Source organism: Mus caroli, unplaced genomic scaffold (assembly GCF_978045245.1).
Source record: "Mus caroli unplaced genomic scaffold, Mus_caroli_1 scaffold_2, whole genome shotgun sequence".
Taxonomy (NCBI): Eukaryota; Metazoa; Chordata; class Mammalia; order Rodentia; family Muridae; genus Mus; species Mus caroli.
Window position 1 is genome coordinate 119,426,672 of NW_028227257.1, and position 7,446 is coordinate 119,434,117.

The 7,446-nt window shown below is 44.1% G+C and overlaps 1 non-coding gene across 1 annotated transcript; it reads right to left on the reverse strand.

Moving 5' to 3' along the window:
• Positions 1–6,762: 6,762 nt before the first annotated feature.
• LOC115030503 (small nucleolar RNA SNORA17) lies at positions 6,763–6,894 on the reverse strand. Its single transcript, XR_003836096.1, has one exon. It is a non-coding gene; the product is annotated as a small nucleolar RNA SNORA17 (small nucleolar RNA).
• Between the last annotated feature and the right edge of the window lie 552 nt (positions 6,895–7,446).

Below are 7,446 nucleotides of genomic sequence, written 5' to 3' on the forward strand. Positions count from 1 at the left end.
TGGATCCCTGTCTCCACATCCCATGCACTGAGATTATAGGCAACTTTCCACAGCCAGCCAGCATTTGAGTGTGAGAGATCCAACCTCTAGTCCTCGTGTTTCAATGCCAAGAACTTTGTCCATAAACCATCTCCACAATCTATATGATTGCGTTTAAAAAAGAATTTTTCAACTCTTACTAATACACTTTTTCTAATTAACAAACAAACAGGACACTTTCTGTGCAAGCTCAAAAACTTCAGTGAATAAGCAGCTGATCTTAAATTTCCATCAGCTTTCAGGATGGAGTGTTTTACACAGTGACATGTGTAATCTGCTTCAAGGTGACCAGCACAAAGGAAAGTTCCCCAAAGTGGCAGATCTGAGAAGGTAGGCCTTAGACCTTATGTTACACGTGAGAAGCTTAGAGTCCAAGAAGCCAAGTGACTAGCATTAAGTTATGTTTTACATTCTTTGGGTGAAATCATTTCTTGATCATTGATTTATATGCAAAAAGCCCAATTTCAACCTCTGCTCTGATTGGATAGTTAAAAAGCACACCTAGGCTCTGACTGACAGTAAGTGACTAGATATGTTGATTAGCCCATCAAAGGATGCTGTGTGTGTACACTTGATACTTGACACAACTTTTTCAATGTCTTGTTCCATGGCTGAAGAGTACAGTAACCATGAATCAAAATTCTGTGACAGAAAGGATTCATTGGGAGGGGACAATGATTAAAAACCAATCTTTGTTCCTAGAAAACAAAACAAAATGTGGGGCGATCTCACTCCTTACCGCTTTAGTAATGAGTCCAGGGAAGCACCAGGTTTTGAAGTGCTTACACACAGGATGTGAAGCAGATGTGCACATGTGTGAAGAGATCAGAGCGTAGTAAGAATCCTCATCCAGACCCATCAGCTCCTGAGGCTACCAAGCCTTATTAGGTCTATGGCCAGGCCAGACTGCTGTATGAAACCCAACTCGTTTGCTCCTGACACAGTGCCAACAATCTGTAACTCACATTCTGTGACACATGTGCCATGCTTCTACATTAAAACCCAACCTCTCCCTAGTTAGAATGGCCATTGTCAAGAAGGTAGATGGCTAAAACCCTGGCGAGGATGTAGGGAAAGAGGAGTGAGGTGAACTAGGTCAGCTATTATGGAAATCAATGTGGAGATTTCTCAAAAAAACTATACCCAGACAGGGCTGGAGGGATGGCTCAGCACTTAAGAGCACCAGTTGCTCTTCCAGAGGACCTGGGTTCAATTCCCACCATCCATATTAGGGAGATCACAGGAAATCTGACATTACCTTCTGGTCTCTATAGTCACCTGCATTAATATACATTTATCCACACACATCTATATGTGATTAAAATAAAATCTTTTTAAAAGTTAATCATAGTGCTACTAAATGACTCAGCTATATCACTCCTAGGCATGCACCCAAAGGGCTCTATATTCTGCCACAGAGATCTCATACGTTGGCATTTACAGCTGCATACCCACAGTGGTAGGGAACACACATGGATGACCATTCAGCAGAAGAATGGATGATGAAAATGTGGTCCATGCACAGGATGGAATTTTATTCAGCTATAAGGCAAAATGGAAATTCAGGCAAGTGAGTGAAGCTGGAAAGGGTTATATTAAGAGAAGTATCCAAACTCAGGAACAGAAATTTCACATGCTTTCTCTCACACATGGATCCTAGACTTTAATGTTTTTGTGCATGTATGTAAGTATGGATGTGGCTATAGGCCACCGAAACCAGAAACAAAGTGCTGGGAGACAGGTGGGGAGTAAGACACATGCGATGAGAAAGCAGGAGGCTCCTGGGCTTGGGGTAGGGGTGGAGGTACGAGTATGTGTGTGGGAGCAGCAAGACAGGAAGAAAAACCGAATCAGAATCAACCAAACAACTTCATTTGAAAATGCCACCATGGCATTTTGTATGCTAATTAAAACTTTGACAAAAGAATATAAAAAGTAATTGGTTTTATTACAAACCAAAACCTCGGGACAGCATGGAGATCAGATCATGAGTCAGTGGAAGAAACAAAGGAGAAACTTGCAAATCCTGATTTGCTTCATAGTTCATCCTGGGCTTGGCAACCACACACACACACACACACACACACACACACACACACACACCCTACATCCACTGAATCCAGCAGTCTGGTTATATTTATTCACTCGCTTCCTTAAGTGACAAGAGACTCACGGTGGCATTTGTCAGTGTGTACATAAATTACACTTTTCAGCTGATGATCCTTCTTAACCCTACAGATGAAGTTGTATGTATCACATTCTCGGGGAGCAATTCAGCCGTGACTCACAGCATTCTTGTCCCATCTTCCAGATGGTATCAGCAATGCCAGTTACACGAGGATGTCCATACATCTGAACATCACCAAATGCCATCGGTGTAAGGAGTCCTAATTGCCTCCTGAAACAAGGGATCAGATCTACTTTTCAAATACATTTTGACCATTTCATTTGTAATTTCTAGATGACCTTTCTGCTAACTTGTAATTTGACTGCTTAGCAGATTAGATCTATAAACAGGAAATGATATCAATGAAAAATGGCACTTGTTTGTTTGGTCAAAGCTGACCAACATGCCTACCTAGTAAGTGTCTAGGAGAAACACATTCTTCTGGTAGAAGAGAAAGACTCCCATGAAATAGTTAATTTCACAGAGAAGCCAAGCCCTTTGGTAAATTCAGGCATTTCAGCGTTACAAGTAAAGGCACAAAGTGGCAAGTTGCCAAGGAGAAATGGAACAGCTTCCCAGAGATGCTTGTTGCAGGCATCGTGATTTGTGGCAAACTCATTTGCAGCAGGAAGTCACTGGGAGGGGGAAGAAGGGGAGTAGGACCTGCAGTTGTGTCTAACACTGATCCAGACAAAACAGCAATCAAAACCCAGGAGCTGACATCCAATCATCAAAGGATTCCAGCCACTGGTACAGTGTTATCCAGACAAAGCTGAAAACATCCCAAAGAAGGCAGAATCTCAATTTCGGAAATCGGAAACCAGCAACCAGCACCTAAATAGCAATATGTGAGCTCAGTCAGACGCAGTAAAGCATTAAAATAGCATGAGTTTAACAGTAAATCTTGATGATACAACTGCATGGACAGGGTAGTGAATTTGTAGTGTTCATTTGCTTTGCTGCCTTTTAAACAGTATACAAGTGTATTGTGCTTGCACATACAATGATGCCATTATATTACGGCAGTGGTTGGGGAAATGGCTACAGCTTGATTAATTGTAGAACAGAATTGCTTGACAGCAGAGCTGTCAGATATCAAAACACTTGCCAGGTTCTTTAATTGGACAAGTTGAGGAATGTATAGTGTTGCTGCTGTAACCAAAGCCAATCTACAATTTCAGTAAAATTAACCCTTAACACTATCTTCTTCCTGGTCTCTAATGTGGATAGATAGATAGATAGATAGATAGATAGATAGATAGATAGATAGATAGATAGATAGGGAAACCTCTACACTGTAGAGTCTTCAGAAATGCTGCCACACACAAGGTCATTCAAGACCAACCACCAATAAGCAAACAAAGGGGCAGGATTTGGGAGGATCTTCCAAATTCCCAAAGAGTTTTCATATACAGTATTTTGCTTAGTCCTCACAACAACACTCTGAGATTGACACAGAAGCATCTCCACTCCACCACGTACAGAGCCTACTCTGCATCCGATTCTATTCGTGTACTTGAGAGAACAACATGAATGGCATTCCTGTAGCCAACAGACTTAATCAATGAAGAAATGGAGCAGAGTATTGGTGATGGTCTGTAAGCTTTTTCCCTAGATGCCACAAATCTATCTTTGGACTCAAAAAAAAAAAAAACCCTAATGTTTTTATCTTTTTACTAGACTACCTCTGAACCAAATAGGTCAAATTAGCCAAGAGAGAAATACATTTTCATTGAAAGCTGTTTTCCAAGGCACTCTAAATTTCATACCAGAAAAACAGTTGAGTAGATAACTCAGTTCTAAAAGCACCTGTCTATTAAACCAAGACTTCTAGACCACTGATTTTATTTTCTTTAGAGCAATGCTAAAAAACCTTGCATTAAATCAGTGAGTTTTTCATCTTCAACTTGTAAAGAGCTCAGAAGACATCATCTCTTGCCTTCCAAAGAGAGCACAGGACAGACTGAAAATTGAGGAATTTTTTGGGCCATTCAGAGAACAGGAGTTTATAACAAAAGCCACAATGTCATTTGGAAAGGCCAGTCTTTCTCCACTATGTTTTCTATAAAGTAAATTGAGAGATATTGAGGTAAACATGTTTTGATGAAAATCCATCACAGACACCCATGCCCTTCCCACCGCATCACCTCAGAAGATCCCATTTCGTGTTGCCTCTGCACAACAGTGACTAAAATGATGAGGCTTGATGATAGGGCTAAGGTGACAGTCACCACCTCTTTCCTTTGTAGGTGGAACGTTTTTCATGTTGTTATCAAGCTCTTGTGGGGTAGTGCTTTGGTAGAGGGAACACACCCTGATTTGAACAGTGCTTCGCCCAACGACTCTGACATCCATTGATGTTCCTTGTCTGAGTCAGCTACCCACTGCAGCTTGCAAAATAGTAATTTTTCTAGTTTCCCATTCCTTATAATTTCTTACTCCTTCAATAGAAAGAAAAGTCTAGTAAATGTTAAGTTCTCAAGTATTAATATCCAACATCATGTGGGATGGTGAAATAGTCTGTCCCAAAGTGGCAACCTGGGGCTTAAGTCTCTCTGTCTCTCTGTCTCTTTCTCTCTCTCTCTTCCCATCATTCATTCATTCATTCATTCATTCATGTATTACAGGTTCTTTGTGTATTTCACATTGTACTTCCTAATCCTACTCATCTCCCTCTCCTCTCTTCTCCTCCCTCTACCCTTGTCACCCCCACTAAGAGAGAAAAAAATTCATGTGGAAGCTGGAGTATGTCACACTGTGTCTCACAGTATACTCTTTTTGCCCATGCTTGCAAACATTCATTGTAACGAGTTGTTGATCTGTTATGTTGATCTGGTACAAGGCCTCTGGCTTTTGCTACACTATCAATACTAGACCCTCACTGGGATTCTTCTTAGATTCCTTTGGTTACCCTGGGTTGTGGGGATCCTGTAATTTTGGATCTGTGGGACTGGCCCTTTCATGCACTTCAGTAGTTCATAGATGGGTAGATATTGGAAGGGGCCAATCCAAAGCCCTGAATCTGGGCCTGAGAAGTATCTGAACTGCTCAGCCCTCCAGCTCTCCTGCTCCCACATCATCAGGGGGAGTTCTCTTGCCCTACACTGGCTGGCCCATCCAATGCCACCACCAGCAAGGGGCAGAGCCAGCTCTCTTGTTCTCATGGCCTTAGGACTGGTTCATCTGCACCCATGCCATTAAGGACAGCTCTACTGTACAGCTCAGACAAGGTGCAGGGCCTGTTTTCCTGAGTACTGCAACAGGCACTGTCAGGGACAATTCTCTCACTCTCGTGGCCCAGGGGTGAGGGACAAGGGAGCTCTCCTGCCTGCCACCAGTGGTGAGGGACAAGGGAGAGGAGGAAGGAGTCTTTCCCTCATCTGTACCACAGCACAGCACAGCAGACAAGTGTCAGGGGCCACTCTCCTGCGTTTACACCCTCTGGCCAGCTCACCCACATTGCCTAGGAGGCACAGTAGAGCTGGCCATGGTTGCAGGAAGTTTGGATGAGTTATTCCCAAGAATATGAGCTAGCTCTACTGTGCTGCCTAGGCAAAGTGCAGGGTTGACTCTTCCTAATGCTGCAGCAGGTGATGGGCAGGGCCAGCTCTCCTGCCTACTGTAAATGTCAAGGGGTGTAAGGAAAGGAGCATCTCTCCTTTACCCATGTTAACGGTAGGGAAATGGTGGGGCCAGCTCTCCTAGGCTCATACCTCCGGGTGGCTCACCCCTGCCCCTGCCACCATGATCAGCTTTATTGAACTGCCTGGGCAAGGTACAGGGCCAAGTCTCCCACCTGCTGCAGGTGATGAGAGGGGAGCTGTGAGGAGGGGATCTCTTGTCACCCATGTCACTGCATGGGAAACAGGTAGCAGAGCCAGCTCTCCCATGCTCATTATTCCTGGGGATGACTTACCCAAAATTCCTGCAACCATGGCCAGCTCTGCTGTGCCCCCTAGGCAATGTGTGGGATGCTCTTTGGATTACTGCAAGTGGGTAGAAGCAGAGTCAGCTCTCTTGCTCTCCCACTCCCAGGGCCAGCTCTCCCACAATGCCCAGGCGAGGGATAGGTCCAGTTCTGCACAGCCCTCAGATACCAACATGTCTCCAGGCTACAGCTCAGATCAGGGATATCTACCTGGTCTTGGTGGTAACATACCTCTGTTGCTGTAGGACCATGGACTCAGATGTGGCCCCCAGTGGCAGTACAGGCCAAGACTTCCATAGTCCTAGATGGCATAACCAGCTACTCACATCAGGCTGTTCCTCGCTACCCTCCAGTCTCCTGTTCTTCATTGTGCCCACATCCTTCTGCTTCCCATTCTCTTCCATTTCTGTACCACCTAGTGGCACCCAGGGTCTCTGAGTGTCTGGGGTCATCTCAGGACAGGTCTCAGAAGTGCTATGCCCCATCAATGCATTATGGAATCAGGCAGGGATCATCTGGGGCATGGTCTGCCCCACCCCAGGTCTGTGCAATGCCAAGCTGGTGTTCCCCTCTGGCTAGTACCCTGTTTGGGTCCATGGTGGGCATCTCTGTCTCACTTTTTTTAGGGAGTGTTAGGCTAAAAATCATTCAGATGTTCACAGGTGAGAACACTGAGGCTAGACACAGCTTCTCTTCTCTCTGCCACTTACTGACACACATGTGACACACTAGCCATACCAGCAATGCCTCTAGGGACAGGTTTAAGTCTTTTTCTTAGCCTCTCTCCCTTCATTCTTTCTTCTCCTTCTCTCTTTTTCCCATGGAGTCATAGATTAATATTTACACACACCATTTTCTCTAACAGTCAAACCAAGCTCTAGCCAGTGGACCGTTTGAGTGCCCCCCATGCTATGCACAGTATGGCCTCCTCATTTTCCAACAAGATTCTCTGGAATCAGCATAAGCCTTACCTCTGACTTCTTCTCTAAGGCCTTGGTTAATTTTATTTAGAAACTGAGGTCTACACTTTGCATTGTGCTTATGGCTTCTGAGACATTCTCAGTGGATAACTAAGGAATATCTTTTATAAGCCATTGACTACCTACGGAGGTGCAGAGCTCAATGGACAATGGCAATAGAAGACATCACTATCAATGGTCTTCGGAAAACTAAGGCTCAGGGAAGATAACCTGATTTAGCTCTTAAGTACCAAAATTGGGTCTTGAACCAGGCCTGTAGCTTCCAAAACTCCAGCTAAGCTATTAATAGAAGAAACTTCCATGGTGCTTATGTTCACCAACTTCGTTTATAT